Source organism: Acinonyx jubatus, chromosome B3 (genome assembly GCF_027475565.1).
Source record: "Acinonyx jubatus isolate Ajub_Pintada_27869175 chromosome B3, VMU_Ajub_asm_v1.0, whole genome shotgun sequence".
Taxonomy (NCBI): Eukaryota; Metazoa; Chordata; class Mammalia; order Carnivora; family Felidae; genus Acinonyx; species Acinonyx jubatus.
In genome coordinates, this window is record NC_069386.1 from 140,970,294 (window position 1) to 140,987,217 (window position 16,924).

The 16,924-nt window shown below is 56.1% G+C and overlaps 1 long non-coding RNA gene across 1 annotated transcript; it reads right to left on the reverse strand.

The window, feature by feature from the left end:
• Positions 1-11,665: 11,665 nt before the first annotated feature.
• Positions 11,666-14,447, reverse strand: LOC128316223 (uncharacterized). The gene is made up of 3 exons (XR_008299817.1): positions 14,227-14,447; positions 13,009-13,362; positions 11,666-12,777 (listed from the first exon to the last, which is right to left on the reverse strand). It is a non-coding gene; the product is annotated as an uncharacterized LOC128316223 (long non-coding RNA).
• Between the last annotated feature and the right edge of the window lie 2,477 nt (positions 14,448-16,924).

Here is a 16,924-nt window from a genome sequence, read left to right on the forward strand (position 1 = left end):
TGACAGTGGCCAGCTGCCGGCAGAGGACTTCCTGGAACGGTGGCTGAAATATCTAGATGGGGCCCCTCCGTGTGATCTGGGCCTCATCACATTACGTCAGCTGGGCTCCAAAAGCATGCACCCCGGGAGAGTAAGGCAGAAGTGCATGGCGTCTTCATGACTCGGGGAGTTATAGAGCATCGCTCCACAAACTCTGCTGGTCCAAGAGGTCACGGAAGTCTGCCCGTCTGCCTGCGGGAGGAGAGGGGACACAGGCTCCCACCATTCGATGCAAGATGTGCCAAAGTCCCATTAGGGGAGAGGGCTCCATGGTGCTGTCTTTGGAAAAAAACATTCCATCACAGCCAAGGTAAGGAAAGAGAGTCATTTAGTAAAAGGATGACGAAAAAGCAAGGGGGTGACGCAGGATAGACAAACAGACCACAGGACAGAGCAGAAGTCCCAGGGAGACGTTCATGCTTGTGTGGGAACACCATATATAATGACGGGGTGTCATCACTCCATGGGCGCAAGGACCAATGAGGAGATTACATTATATCTCTGTCACGCACAATACACACACACAGATTGCCAGTGGGATAAAGACTTGAGTGTGGAATGTAAACTGTTACGCCTTTTAGAAGAGTATGTAAAAAAAGTATCTCTATGCCACAATGAGATACCACCTCAAACCCATTAGGATGGCTCCTGTCAAAAAAAAAAAAAAAAAAAAGAAAAGCTGAAAATGACAAGTGTTGGACATAGAGAGGACACAGAGAAATTAGAATGCTTGCGCGCTGTCGGGAATGTAAAAAGGTGCGGCTGCTGTGGAAAACAGTGTTGAGGTTCCTCTAAAACTTAAATGTCAGATTTGATCCACCAATTCCACTTGTGGGTATATGCACTCAAAAAACCTGACAGCAGGGTCTTAAATGCATATTTTCAGACCCGTGTCCACGGCAGCACTCTTCAGCATAGCCAGAAGGTGGAGGCAACCCCAGTGCCCGTGGATAAATGAACAGATAGACAACATGTCTACATACGATGCCTACATTGTCTACAAATGTCTGCACACATACAATGAATTACCCAGCCTTAAAAAAGAGGGAAATTCGGGGGCTCCTGGGTGCCTCCGTCGGGCAAGCGTCTGGCTCTTGATTTCGGCTCAGGTCATGATTTCACGGTTTGCGAGATCAAGCCCCGCATCAGGCTCTGGGCTGACAGCGTGCAGCCTGCTTGGGATTCTTCCTCCCTCTCTCTCTCTGCAGCAGCCCCTCTGAGAATACACAAATAGACATTTAAAGCAAAAAAGAAGGAAATTCTGACATCCGCTACAACATGGACGAATCATGAGGACTTTATGCGAAGTGAAATAAGGGATTCACGATAGAATTAATCACGTATGATTCTGCTTGTAGGAGGTCTCCCGAGGGGTCAAGTCCGTAGAGACAGAAACTACAATGGGGGGTGGGGGTAAGGAGGAGGCGGCAGAGGGAGTTCGTTTTCAAAAGGGGACTGAGTCTTGGTTCGGGGAGATGAAAAAGTTCTGGGGACGGATGGTGGTGGTGGTTCCACAACATTGTGACTGTGTTTAATGCCACGAACTATCCATTTGACGATGGTTAAGATGGTAAATTTTATGTCATACGTATTTCACCACAATTAAAATCCATATACATGCACACGCAATTTTTTTTGAGAGAGAGAGAGACAGAGTGTGAGCAGGGGAAGGGCAGAGAGAGAGGGAGACACAGAATCCGAAGCGGGCTCCAGGCTCCGAGCCGTCAGCACAGAGCCCGAAACGGGGCTCGAACCCACGAACCTCGAGATCATGACCTGAGCTGAGGTTGGGCACTCAACCGGCTGAGCCACCCAGGCGCCCCCACACAATTTTTTTTTTTTTAAAAGAATATCTCTGTGTTCTTAGGATGGGGAGATTGTCCTATTTGAAAAAGAACAAACATAAAGGCAATACGGCTCTACAACAAAATTAAAATTTTCTCTGTAACCAAAGATGCTTTAAATGATTGAGACCCGTCCTAGTGTTTATGCGCATCCCTCCAGACCCATCAGCACTCACGGCCACAGCCCCGCCAGCCTGTCTGGGCTCTCCATCCTCGGGCACTGCCGGCTGGGTTTGGCTGATGGGAGGCCAGGTAGGAGCCTGGGGACGGGAGGGGGCTGAGGGAGGAGACTGTTCCCAGACCCCCGCGGCAGGGTGGTGGAAGGTGGGCTGTGTGTCTCAGAGCCGCGCTCCTGGGGTCTTTCTCCACCCAACCCCCTCTCCACCACCTAGTAACTGTCCTCTCCTCACCCCAGGCCCTCGGGGTGGCTCCCGGGTCACCAGCCTGGGGTATCGCTCCTTTCTGTTCCTCTGCACCTTGGCAAATAGCCCCCTTATCACTGTCTTCCCAAACCCCCAAGTTGAGGGTGCTGGTGATTTCCTGCTGGCCGCTGGATGCCACGGAAACACAAAGCAGACTGGAAGCATGTTCGTTGCACACGAGCCAACAGAGGAATGTGGACAGTGAACTTCACGTGCCGGGAAACGGACAACCAGGTGCCCGGAGCAGAAAAGAGAATGGCCGAAAACATGGGAAGGCGCCCACCTCTGTGGGGGCAGAGTAACGGCCCCCAGTCACGTCCACGGTCCGAACCGCGGACCCTGCGGTTGTCACTCTACGTGGCAAAAGGGACTTTGCAGATGAGGTGACACTGAAGATCCTGGGATGGGAGCCGACCCTGGATTATCTGGCGGGGGGGGGGGGGGTGCTGATGTCATCACAGGTCCTCGTAAGCAGGAGGCACAGGGACGGGGAGGACAAAAGATGCCATGCTGCGGGCCGTGAGGAGGGAGGAGGGGCCCCAAGCCAGGAAACACGGGCAGCCTCCAGAGGCTGGAAAGAGAAAAATTTTTTAAACCAGATTCTCCCCTGGAGCCTCCAGAAGGAGCACAGCCCTGCCACACCGTGATTTCCGCCCAGTGAGACCCTGTCAGACCTCCCGCCTCTAGGACTCCAAGTGATCGAATCTGTGTAGTTTTCAGCCACAGTGTGGTGGTGGTTTTGCTACAGCGGCCACGGCAAGTGGTTACCCCTCCAGCCAAGCCACGCCGCTTCCCCCCCCACTGGCCCCCGTTGGCGCAGATACAGGGGACCAGGAGTCACCAGGAGTGGACGCTCTGCCCCGTGGGGAGGGCAGGATCCATCAGAGAGTTCTGGAGAACTGGAAGCATCATGGAAAGCTGCGTGTGACCAAGGGAGCCAGCTCGAGCCCCAGAGCCTGCTGTGGGGGCTGGTCCTCAGGGATGGTCCCAAGGACCAGTCCGCTCTGGGCCAGCCTGTCACCTGCCTGTACCACCAAAGGGGCAGTCTGGGGGTGCCTGGGTGGCTGAGTCGTTAAGCGTCTGACTTCGCCTCAGGTCACGATCTCACGGTTCGTGAGCTTAAAAGTCCCACATCGGGTGAGCCCATGCCGTGGGTGAGCTCGAGCCCCACTTCCAGGGTGCCCCGCTTCTCTCTCGCTCTTTCCCTCTCTCTCTCTCTGCCCCTAGCTCACTTGTGCCCTCTCCCTCTGTCTAAACAAACAAACAAAAGGGACAGTGGGCATTTTGGGTCCACTGAGGGAGGCCTGGCCGCTTCTGCTTTCGTGCTTTTGGGGTCTGGGGATACCAGGTAAGGGGCAGGATGCCCCGCTGGAAAGGAAGAGAGGCCTGGCCATCCCAGTGTCCCCTGAACCTCCTGCACCAGCCACTGTCAGACTGTAGGACAGACTCAGCAGGGTCGGCAGAAAGGCTGCCCAGCGAAGCCCAGTCAACGCCCAGAAGCCAAGAAATAAGAAAACAGTCGCTTTACCACCGGTTCGGGATGACCCGTGTGCAGCCTCAGGAAAGGAGAACCCTGCTGCTGGGGACATCCCAGGAGCACGGGGAGGTGTCCCCGCGGGCCAAGCGCTGTCGTGGCCCGTGGGAGGGGTGCGGGCGGGGAATCCTGGAGCAGGGAGCCCGAACCGCAGCTACAATGAACCAAGCACATGTGCGTGTCTCAGCGGGGTGGAGCTCAGAAACACAGTGTGGCTACTCTGTGTGACTCCACCTGTCTGAAATGCCAGAAAAAGTAAACCCGAGACAGAAGGCAGATCAGTGGTTGCCTGACGGGTACGGGGCCTCCTTCAGGGGCAATGAAAACGTTCCGGAACTAGGCAGAAGTGCTGGCCGCACAACACTGTGAATGCGCTGGATGCCGCTCAAGTGTGACCTTTACAACGGTTGGGGCGCCTGGGTGGCTCAGTGGGTTAGCGTCCAACTCTTGATTTCGGCTCAGGTCACGATCTCAGGGTTCGTGGGTTCAAGCCCCGCGTCGGGCTCTGTGCTGACAGCTGGGAGCCTGGAGCCTGCTTCGGATTCTGTGTCTCCCTCTCTCTCTGCCCCTCCCCCCATCTCTCAAAAATAAACATTAAAAACACACCCAGTAAAACAGTTAATTTTATGTTATGTGAGTTTGCCTCCGTAAAAGAACATCACGGGCAGTGGGAAAAGCAAGTGGCAGAAGGACGTGTGCAAAGAGACACTGCGTGTGCAAGAATGCACAACGTGTGAGAATACATGGACGGACGTGCAGACGGGCGCAGTGAAAACACCCCATGCGCCACACGGACCCCCAAAGGGTGTCTCCTCTGGGGGGAGGAGGACGAGGGGGCGCAGCCACGTCTCAGGCTTATCTCGCGCCTAAAACTCAAAAAGAAATGGCGGTCTGCATGAAGTCTGAGTAGGGGCCATGGTCACGCTCATGATTCTTTCCATACTCTTTTGGGTTGGAAATATTTCACAATTTAACATGAAAAACAGAGTGCGCTGACTCTGTCCTACCTCATTTCACCTCCCAGGAAAGGAGAAAAAAGTCCTCGGTGTTTTGGAGGCCCTTCCCGGCTCCGATGTGGCCACATCGGTCACACGGGGCGGGGGGCACCGGATCCGGGTGGTGGTGGGGCCGGGGTTAGAGCAGGTGCGCTCAGGCGAGCTCGCCCCGTAAGAGCTGTCTGCTAAGTACTGCTTCCCGTGGGCTCCCTGGATGAAACGTCACAACACGCTCCAAGGAAGACCTACTTTTAATTCCCGTTTTGCACATGGGGACACTAAAGCAGGGAGGGTACGTTACCCACTAGCAAGAGGCAGAGCCGGACCCCAGCCCAGATAGTCGGGCTGCCAAGAGCGGCCTTAGCTGCCTTCGCTACTCCGGACAGTCTCCGCCGAGTCCAAGTGACCGCCGGCTGGCCTACATCCTCAGCCCCGAGGGCCGGCTCCTCCTTTCCAGAATATGTATCACTTTCCCCAAACCCACCGTCCAGGGGCCTTGTGCCCATAAACCTGAGCTGCGGGAAGAGGCGATCAGAGCTGAGTCACCGGCCCCCCCACAGGGGGTCCTGAAATTGGCTCCAAGACCTCCCTCGACATTCAGTCCCGGCCTGTCTGCGCCTTGCCCCATCCCCCGCCCCCAGCCACCCAGCACTCAGGTTATATCCCACACAGATATGCGGAAAGGAGGGTTTCAAACCACTTCCCTGAGCCTCGGTCGAGGGCCCTGAGCCAAGAGCTGCCCCGTGATCTTATGTCGCTTCAACCGTGTACACTTGAAGCTGACCCGGGAGCTAGCCAAAAGGAAAGGCTTCAGGGGCTCCAGACTCCAGCCGGGTACGGCGGGACTGAGGGGCAGGTGGAGGACAGAGTGGAACAAGACCGTAGCTTCGGGAAGCCCCCCAGTACATCTGCACAAGCTCTGAATGAAAAGTGCAGGGCACGAGTGCTTACAATTTCCCTGGACCTCAGTTTGCCTCCTCTGTGACATGGGAGTGGTCCCAGCTGTCCCACTGGGTGTACGAAGAGAGAATTAAAAGTGCCCATAAAAGGTCAAGAACTCAGTGATGAGTGTCCAATAGCAATATTTCTAGATATCACCATTACCAAGGAAGGGCTGGGCTGGTCTCTCAACCTTTGGCTGCCATTAATGTCAGTGTGGCGAGTTCCTTCCTTCCCTCAGTGTTTCCATCTGTATTAGGGGCATGTAGACAGCCTGCAGCTGACATTCCCTACCCAGAACCTGCGAACCCGAGGCCACCAGCCCCAACTGCCTTCCGGGACCGGCTCAGATCCCTGGGAGGCCCCCACCGTCCGTTCCGACCCCCCCCCCCCCCACAGCCTCTCAGCTGCAAACACACGTGCTTGGTCTGGCGACTGCTTGCACGGGACGCATCTGTGGAGCAGCTTCTAGGGAGGTGGGCCTCTGGCACGGTTGTCCTTGCTAGGAGGTAATAAAGACACCCCAAGCTTAACAAGAGTGCCACAGATTTCGGAGTTGGCCTCTGCCCCGGAGACAGCCCCACCACTGTTCCTGCGGCAATGCTTCCAGAGGCAAAGCCTGGGGCTCCCACTGCCCAGAAGCCGCAGAGGGGGAGATTTGAACCCGGGGCGGTGCAAAACCCCAGCCCAGCTCATTTCCTGCACAGGGAAGGGACACAGTCACCCAGCACCCAGCCTCCGGGTCACATTCCCCTGGTGGAATCCCTGTCCTGTTACGAACTGTGTGACCCAGGATGAGTTGCCTCCTTGCCGTGCCTCGGTTTCCTCCTTTGTACATAGAATTTTTCTATTTGTAAAATAGCTATTTGGGAAAAAACTATTGTATTGGTAAAAGAAAATAATAATAGTAACAGCTCCCTCGTAGGGTTATTGTGAGGAACGATGGGGTTGACACAGTTAGGTGCGTGTGGCAGCATGTGGACACAGAGCACTGGACAGATGTCAGCTGTCATCACCGCTGTGCCACAGGGATTGCCACCCACACGGTCCCCTCCCCTCCGAATAAATATCAGTCTCCTCAGTGAGACCCAACGTGAACAATACGGCCCAGGTCTAAGACCTTCCAATGGCAGAAGTGTTTGCAATTGCCGGGACACGTCTAGAAAATAAATCATTTACAGAAGGGATCTTTTTTTTATCGCCTTTCATTCTTTCAAAGATTGCACAGGCCACTTGAGAAGGAAAAGCAGCCGGCGGGTATCAGCAAATAATTCCAAGAGTTATAAATAGTCTTTGGATGCCGGAGCAGAAGAGCGCTTAGAGGGAAATTCACTTAAACTCCTCCCTACCCCACCCCCGCCATCCTACAGGGGATGCCCCACATCTGGGCTGAGTGACGGGGCCACCCGGCTGCCAGTGGCTGGTTCTCCTTGCCTGTGGAGGGGTAAAGGGTTTTTCTTTACATTCCAACTGTTTCCATGTCCATAATTTGCCTGTCTTCCTGGAGAAACGTACCGCCTGTCAATAAGCCTGGGGGCTTCCGAGGCTCCCAGACCCTGTGTCCTGCAGCAAGGAGGGGAGAGTCTGATTAAGTAAACAAAGGCCAACAGAGCACCCAAAGTCAAGGGTGTGAGGCTGGGCACAAAGCCCCGCCTTAAAGGGTCCAGCTCGTGGCTGTGAAGCTTTCTCTGTCTGATTGATTTGTTTCATCCGTAACTGCACGGGGTCAGCCCAGTCCTGCCATGTTTCCTGGGTGCCTGTGCCTGGCGGGGGGCTGGGTGTTGGCCCGGGGCTGGGTGTTAGCCCCTGCCAGGCTGAAGGAGCCGGTATGGAAGTCTCCCATAGCCTTGGTGAGCCCAGTCTTCACCTGGAGCCCAGGAAAGCCAGCGCAGGATGGCTACGCCCCACGGGACAGTCCGGGACCACTTCTCAGAGACGTAGAAGGACAAGGAAAGCAAGAAATGGGGCTCCAGTGTGTGGGAAGGGGCACATCTTTGGTGGCGCAGGAGACGGGAGGCGTATCAGGGGTGGTCAGAGACCAGACCCTGGAAAGAGGCTCTATGCTCCCCTGCTTGGGGCTGTGTGGCCTGGGGCAAGCGACTTAACCTCTCTGTGCTTTGATTTCTCCTCTGAAAATGGGTTGGAAGTGGCACCTAACTGCTAAGGTGGTCCACGGCTCGCTCACACAGCACGTATCCACTGAGGTTGTCCGCCACTACCATGGGGGAGGGACCTCCTTGGCCTCTTACCAGGTGCCCCAACGTCTACCTGGGGTTTTAGCAATACGCATTAGGAGGCTCATTTGGCCACGGTTGGGGAAGGCAGGTGAGGCGGTTGGAGGAATCTGTGGCCCGTACCCGGCATCTGCACAGAGGTCGGCAGTCTCTGGAGACTGAGTCGGGGAGAGCCAGAGCTCCAAGAGAACTCTGGAAACTCGAGTGGGATTTATAGAGTCCCTGAGGACAGAGGTTCCCCAGGCCCCAAGGGGGTATCAGTCAAAGGCCCTGGACCCACCACCCCACTATGGGGGGACCCGGCCCCTCCCAGAGCTGACAGTGTGGGAACCGTCAGCAAAGGCTTCGGGACCCAGGGGCTGCCGTGCCCCTCCCCAGACCCTGGCCAGTCCACAGGCCCACCCCATCCTGTCTCCCCAGAGAGCCCTCCCCCACGGCCTGGGTGGCTTTTGCTTGTGTACAATGTGGCTTCTTTTTTCCAAGAAGTTCAGAAACAGCTCCTGGCTGCCCGCGGCGTATAGAGAACTCTGGGTGTTTAGACGTGAGTAGATGTGAGACGGGAGTTCAGAGCCTGAAGGCGGTTTCTGTGCAGTGGGGAGCACACCCTGCCGAAGAGGGCTTGTGAGGGCATCGTGCTCCACAGGACTTCTGCGGCTCCTCAAACCCACACGGCGCCCATGCTCATGGGTCTTCTCCCAGTTACACACCCAGTAGCCCACGCTACATGCAGACACATGCAACACAGGCAACACAGACAGGTGTGCACACACCAGAGAATCTACACACACACACACACACACACACACACACACACGGCCCCAGACTTCCATGCTTGGCTTCCTCCAAGGATGAGCAGGCTGGGAACGTCCCCTCTAACAGGGGACACAGGCTACCCCCAGCACAGCCCCCGGGGAGCCATTCACACAGAGCTCGGTGGGAGGGTCCATCCCCAGGGCTGTGTGATGCTAAGACCCTGGGAACCCTGCAGCCAAGGGCCACATTTCCTAGTGTGTAACCAAGAAGTCCAATTTCCCATTCCAATTATCTTGCCTGGAATTTTCCCCAGCCCTGCCCCAGAGTCTACCTATGTTTTTTGATCCTGGACTTCTCAAACAACTCCCTGATTTCTGTTCCCTATTCCAGAACCTACTCCTGAGAAAACTGGTTCCTGGAACTGGGGGCCTGGGTCTGAATGGGCAGAGGGTAAATCCCTTCAGTCTCTGCATCCCTGCTCCTCGCCCTCCTTTTTCCCTCCCCTTCTGGAACAGAGCCTGGGGAGTATCCAGGGGAGGGTGTTGGGCTCTGAGCTAGCAAACTTGAATCGTCACCTGTCCCTTTCAGAGTTGCTAGAGCTCACGGTGTGTGGGGGACAGGCCTTCCTCTACTACAGGCTTCCTAGGAAGAGCCAGAACCAGGTCAGAAAACCCGCTTCCCTAATCAGGTAGCTTGGCTCAGGAAGCTCCGCCCATCTGTGGGACTATCCAAACCCACCACCCGCCCATCCATTCACCCGCCCGCCCAGCCACCCCCACCCGTCCATTCACCCGCCTGCCCAAGTCACCCACCCAATTCAACAATGCAGTTGGCTGCAGCGGGGAAGTGACCACGCGCTCTGGGCTGGGCCCCGGGACTGAAATCCTTAACAAGACCAGTGTGGTAGCTCCCCTCACCCAAGCGCTCAGACATCATCACCCAGCCTCTTGGTCTCCCCTGAGCTTAAAGATTCCAGAGCCCCGGAGAAGGGTGGGTGGCAGTTCTGTTAGGTCTTCTGACTTGGGCTGTGAAACTCTAGGACAGTCGTAAGGAAATGGGACTCCTGTCACATAAATATGCTTTACGCATCTTGGAGGCCCCATCTGTGCAGCAAAACCCCTTCCAGCCCTTCGTCGCCCAGGTCGTCGGGTGGGGCTCACGTGCAGCAGCCCCATTCCCAGAGGAGAAACACTTTTATCACTTCCGGAAATGAGACAGAGCTGTCAAAAGCTCATGAACTCAGCTAGTAAATTGTGAAACGTAAGTCTCTGTTCGGTGCCACAGAAAACATGACAGCTGGTATCAATTAGAGCGGTTTCTGCCTGGAGTCCTGGCGGCTGATTCCGCGTCAAGCAGGTTTCCTGACGGGGCGGGGCTCCCGCAGGACCCGCCCCCGCTCTGGCCCTCCCTCCGAGGCCGGTCACGCCCCTGGCTGGCCCCGCCCACGGAGCATGGGCACCACCTCCTGCGCGCGCAGCCCTCTGGGTAGAAAAGGAGAGGGACTTTCCCAGAGGCCCCGGCATGGCAGGGTCGTGTGGCTTTCCGGAGCTAACCACGCACGTCGTGGCGGGTTGAGATGTGCTTCATGAAGAGGGGGATGGCTTTGGGGGTCGCTCTTGCCGACAGCTCAGAGAAATCGATTTCTAACCCCATCCCCATAATCTGTGCCTGCAATCCGCATTTTAACGGAGTCACGGGAAGCGAACTTGGTTTTCGCTTATGCCCCTCCCCTCCTTCAGTAATGAACCCTCTGCCTGTAGGAAAAGCATTCAGTGTGGCTCAAGGGGGCTGGTCCCAGCCACGGGACAAGGCCCGTGACCTAGCCCAGCCTTTCAAAATTGCTGGGGAATTGCTCTATGGACCCTTCGGAGATCTGTCAGTTTTAGCTGTGATCATAAACTGGGACAAAAATACAGTCGGAAGGCCTTTTTGACACCTCTGTGCAAAAAGCCAAGAGAGAGGGAAGCAGGAAAACGGAAGACAGAGAAACTTAAGTCCCAATGACAGTGGTTAAGCTCCTGGATTCAGCTGTTCCTGAAGCCAGGGCTGCACAACAAATATCAACTTCCCATTTTAGGAAGTTTTGGGGGTTTTTGTTTTTGTTTTGCTTAAACTAGTCTGAGTTGTGTTTCTGTTGTTTGCAATAGAGCATCTTGATACATTAAGACTACGCGTATCCAGTCACTGGACATTTATTGACTGCTTGTTGTATGCCAAGGTCTGTGCTGGGCGCTAAGACCATAAATAGACCCACTTTGCCCCATGCAAACAATTATAGCCTTTTCCTCCCTCAAGGGGGCAGCTAAGCGCTCTGGCACCCACTCCGTACCGTTACTCCTGACGCTTTTCCTACATTTTTTCTCTTACTTGTTAAAGCACCATGGCTGGACAGCCCCTAGCCCCATGAGCTTACTGTCCGAGCATGTAGACCAGCATCAGGACAGGCTCACTCGTGGTAAGTAATAACCACAATGTGTCTGCAGGGCCAGCCAGTGGGGAAGGTCTCAGATAGGATACCTGGATGGCCAAGAGGTGCCCGGGACATCAAAGAACTGAGCACTGATGGCAAAGAGAAAGCAGAACCAGAAATGGAAATTAATAGTGAAGGAAAAATAAAGTTGCATAAAATCCGTGATCCAGGGGCACCTGGGTGGCTCAGCTGGTTGAGTGTCAGACTTCGGCCCAGGTCATTATCTCACCGAGTGAGAGTTTGAGCCCCGCATTGGGCTCACTGGTGTCAGCACAGAGCCTGCTTCGGCTCCTCTGTCCCCCTCTCTCTCTTCTTCTCTCAGTAATAAATAAGACATTAAAAAAAAAAATCCATGATCCAGCTCCATATATATACACACACACACACACACACACACACACACACACACACGTATGTTTATATGCGTACGTGTGGAGCATGCAGATTCAGAGAAAAAGATTGAAAGGAAACACAAGCATTAACTGTGGTTCTCTCTGGTGAGAGGAACTGGCAGATAATCCTTATTCCCTTATTTGTACTGTCCATATTTTCCAAATTTTCTACTATGGAGCAAGTTGGTTTTTGTTTTTTGAGTGTTTTTTATTTTACGTTTATTTATTTTGATAGAGGGGGAGAGAGCGTGCGCACGAGCAGGGGAAGGGCAGAGAGAGTGAGAGAGAATTCCAAGCAGGTTCCGCGCTGTCAGCACACAGTCCAGCTCAGGGCTCGATCTCACGAACCGTGACATCATGACCTGAGCTGAAACGGAGAGTCAGACCCTTAACGAGCTGAGCCACCCAGACGCCCGTTTCTTGTTTCTTAGTAAATAAAGCAGCATAGGGCCCCAGTATGGGACACATCTTGTGCAACATCTGAGAGCCTCTTAGGTCACCTCTTATTCCAGGCACAGCTGTGGTCACCAGCCCCACGCAGCCTTGGTTCACCTGCACTGGGGCTGCCTGACCGTGCCTCATTCCTGGAGCACGCCCCCACCGCCCAGTCTCTCTTCCTACTCCCACCCTGGGCTTTCTCCTGGGAAACCCATTCTACATCACATGTGTCAACCCAAAGTGTCACCCTGTGGGTCACCTCTGGACTGCAGCACAGAGCCAAGAACTTGCTCCCCCTTGTTTGGGGGCACATGATCCTAAGATATCATCACTGCTTCCTGGAGCACCTCGTGGGCCTGGGCAGCCAGCACCTAAGGTGGGGACTCCCCGCTCTCCTGTATCACCCTCAGCCCCACTCCCACCCCTAGGCCACTTCCCAAATAAAGCCCTGCACCCAAGCTCTGTCTCAGGCTCTGCCTTGGATAGGGCAGGCTCTGCTCAAGGCACAGATTCCACACCCCACCCTATGCTGGTGTCACCAAAGCTTCTCTGCCCTCTGTGTCCAGGCCATCCCTGGCCCTGAAGGGACCCACGTGGACTCCTCCTCTTCAGCTGCAGGCGTCCCTGGAACAAGTTTAAAAGGGAAAGGGTTTCCCCATCCTCCGGGAAGTCATCTTGCATCCAGATGGTGACGGGTCTGCACCGGCCCACGCCAAGCTGGGGGGGACAGGTGAATGCGGCCCCTGACCGCACCAGCCAGTTCCACCCAAGGGGAAGTGTCTGAATGGATGCATAAGGCAACCCGGAACATCCAGAGCAAAGACCCGAGGGCAGAGGACGGCTGGGAGGGCCTGCCTGAGCCCCATTGTAGGAAACCACGGCCTTGGGACTTATGGCGGGGTGGGGGGGGGGAGGGAGGCAGGAGACATAAGGTGACGGCCTGGAGACCTGAGCCAGTGCAGGGACCTCAGCATCCTGATGATGCCCTTGGGCACTTTTCTTGCAGGCCGCAGGAGCTCAGAAACAGGCCTGGAGGAGTTGGAGGCAGGAGGCAGCCGTCAGTGGAGTTCCAAAGAATCCTTGGGATTTTCCAGACGGAGGGGGGGCGGGTGCTGGGCTCAGTAACGTGGCTGCTTAGGTAATGGGGATTTGCTGTTTTCCAAGCACGCTACCACGATAAATGTCTCGCTGCTGAAAGGGTTCTCCACGCCGCCGACTTGCCCTTAGCAGGGGCCAAAGGCCTCGGAGGCTCGCGCAGCCTTTCGGGGCTGCTGTAAATACCCATTGTCCCCGTACAGTGAGCTGTGGAGAAAAACATGCGTGTGCTGTCGGGGCTTTGTTGGGTGTGCTGGTTGCTTAGATTCAGATGAATGCTCCCAGCTCCGAGGGGGCGCAGACAGGATCTGGAGGCAGTGGACCTGGCCGGGGCTCGCTCCAGCCTTGCCAGCTCTGTGGCCGGGGGCAAGCCACGTCATTGGTGAGTCAGCCCGGGTCACAGCGCCTTCGCCCTCCCGCCCCTACTGCCGTGTAACCTTGGGTCACCCCGCCCACCCCAGGCCTCAGCTTCCTCTTCTGTAAAATGGGGGCAGCCATCCCAATAAAAGTCCCTGTCCCTAGGGATGGGGACACGGAGGGACATCGCTGTTGTAGAAAGCCAGGTTGAAGGCTTCTCCCAGCTGTGTTGTCGGCAGGACACGCCCAGGGCTCTCTGGGCGCTTGGGCCAAAATCCCTTCCCAGGCCTAACACCGCATGGAGGACCAGACATTCGTCTTCCCTCCCTCCCTCCCTCCTTCCTTCCTTCCCTCCCTCCCTCCCTCCCTCCTTCCTTCCTTCCCTCCCTCCCTCCCTCCTTCCTTCCTTCTTTCCTTCCTTCCTTCCTCTCCTTTCTTCCTTCTCTCTCTCCCCCTGCTTTCATTTTTCTTTCACACTCAGCTGGAGAAGGTTGAGTTCATCAGTGGGCCCGGTTCACAGCACATGGTACTCACTGGTCCGTGCACAGCCCCCGGCCGATTTCACGGCCCTCTCTCCCCGCCGCGCGGAGGGCGGCCCTGCCCGTGTGCTTCGTGAGCCCCGCTGTGATTGCCTGCGCTCGTGCAGACTGGTTCTCTCTCTGTTTTGTCTGCATGTCATTTCAATTTACATAAACAGCTCTCTGTAGTACTCACATGCTTCCCTTACTTTTTCCATCCGGCTCGGTGTCTGCAAGGTCCATCTGTGTTGCCGTGTCTGTTTGCTTCTAGGCTCGGTCTCCATGGGGCGCATCCCCACCTCTCACGCACCCGCTCTTGCCCCCGCCGACCCCTCTGAGGTGGACGTCGGGTACGTGCCCCGCGCAGGCTGGCTCAGAGCGCCACTAGGATGTTTCCAGGAGCGGATCACCGCACGCAGCGGGGGCGCACGGGTCACACAGCAGGGCCTCTCCGGCGGAGGGGCCGCACCAGTCTGCTTGCCCCGAGGAGGCCGGGACAGTTGCGCGTCGCACGTCCCCGCTGATGCCGGCCTAACTTTGGCAAAAGTGACGCGTGCAATTATAACAGAAGTCATGATTATACGAGCCAACATTTCCGGAGACCTTCCTGCATGCCGGGCAGGTGCACTGTCTCATCTAACTGGCACCAACAGCCTAGAAGACAGGTGGTTTCATATCCCCATTTTCCAGGCAAGGAAATCAAAGTTTGGAAAGGTTAAGGGCCTAGTCCACGGCTTCCAAACCTCTCTCCCGTGCCCCCAGGATCCCAAGTCAGAGAAAATGAGGAAGTGAGGTCCTGGATAAGAAGGAACTTGCCTGTGGCCGCTGGGTGAGCCAGTCCCCAAGCTAGGACCGCACCCACTGGCTGCCTGCCTGCCCCGGGGCCGTTCCCTGCTTCTCTGAGTATGTCACCCAGGCCCGATGAGGGTGGAGGGTCCATTTTAATGCCTAGAGAGGGCAGTGCTTAACCCAGAGCAGTGAGACCCTGTAGTGGGGCTTCAGCTGCGTGGCTGGCTCCCGTCTGCCCCTGTTCCCCGCAAAAGCAGGGGCCTTGCACTGTGCAGCCTCTTCGAGCCTCAGAGTAAAGTGAGAAGTCACCCACTTCCCATGCACACCGCTTTCCCACACAAAGAACTGCGTCCTTTTTCTCCTTCAAGGGGGAAGTTCGCAGCTCCGGCACCGACCGTGGGCTGGGAATTATGTTGACACTTTTCATGCATTTTCTTAGCAGGAGGGACATTATTAGTCCCGGTTTGCATTTGAGGCTGCAGAGATTCAGAGAAGGAGGGTCCTGGGCTTGCACAAGGTTGCACAGAAAAGGGGCTGGAACCTGGAGGGGTGGGTAGGGAGTGGATCACAAAGACCCTGGAACCAAACCAGCTCGCCTCCCCTTCAGGACCCCAGCAGTAACTAGAGGCGGCACGGGGACCGGAGAGAAAGCACTTTGTGCCTGAGACCGCTCGGCTGTCGGCTGTCGGGGCTCAGGTGAGAGGCAGTGACTGACCCTGGGAAGATCGGCCCCAGATCGGCTCCATCAAGGGCCACATCAGGGGACACAGAGGCCAGACCCACAAACAAGCTGCCAGGCCTCCTTGTCCTCCCCTAGCAGGAGCTAACAGCCAGACGCTCACAGGGAAGCTCAGGCCCCCCTCGGTATCTGCCCCACCCTCCCCCGTGGCCACCAGGGTTAGGGACGTGTTGGGCCTGAGAGGGAAGGGGAGGAACTGTACCCCAGAAGGGCTGCAGGATGCCGCCTGCACTTGCGGGTTGGGCCCGAGGGAGCACCCGTAGGACTCCTGTTTGATCTGAGACTGCAACGTGGGGCTGTCTGGGAGGAGTTTGGCCACTAGGCAGCCCCCTCTGGAGACACAGAATTTGCTCCAGCAGCAGCCCCGGGGTTAGTGAGAGAGTGCAGACTCACTGCCCGGAGGCTTCTGGGAGCCGGAATCTGTGGTGGCCACTCCGATGGAAGCTGAGATGCCAGGGTGCCATGGCAGTGACAAAGGGACACCAAGGCCTGGGGAAAGGGGCACCTGGAGTGGACACACTGTGTCGGGCCGGAGGGCTGCCACGTGATCATGTTCCAGGGACAGGCCTGGAGGACATACCGTCTATGAGATCTGAGGGGCACTGGCATCACTGAACATGTGTGGGGGCCGTCCTGTGGCAGGAAGCCAGGGCTGATGGCAAGAATGGCTGTCACTGAATCTGGCCCACTGATAGCAGGGTGGGGGGGGGGGGTATGACCCAAGCCATAAAGGCCTGTGGCAGTACTTATGCACCAGGAGCCATCACAATGGTGGGCCAAGTTGGAGAGCAGCCACAGAAGCTGGGCCTGAAGACAGTTATGACCCAGCGCCCAGAACAGACAGGACGAGGTCACTTCCCAGCTTGTGCCAGCAGAAGAAATCAAGTACAGGTGCGCCACGGGCTGAGGGAGGTCCCGGCAAGACAAAGTCACCATCCCTTGCCCGATTTCCATTTCTGAGTCGATCTTTACACGCAGAATTCGTTGCCTGAAGAGGTGGCTGGGTCCCAAAGAAGGAGAACCCCACAACATAATAGTAAGTACGTCAGTAAGTAGTATTTCCCCCCGTTTTTCCACCGAAGGCTCCTACAGCCACTTTCTCAGCTAACATTGCAGTGGGGGAAAGGGGACCCAACAGACATTTGGAGGACTCGTGCAGGACCCCCAGGTGAGTAGCCACCAGAGACATGAGGTGTCATCGTGGCGCCTACGACAGTGGGGGGCCTGTGGAGGCCAGGTGGTGATGGAGTCCTGTCCAAGGCCCAACTTACCGTGAAGCCATGGAGTCCACAGACCCACCTACAGGTGATTTCTTTGATCCCCAAATGCATAGATGGAATTGGCATAGTTAGCAATGGACGCATTT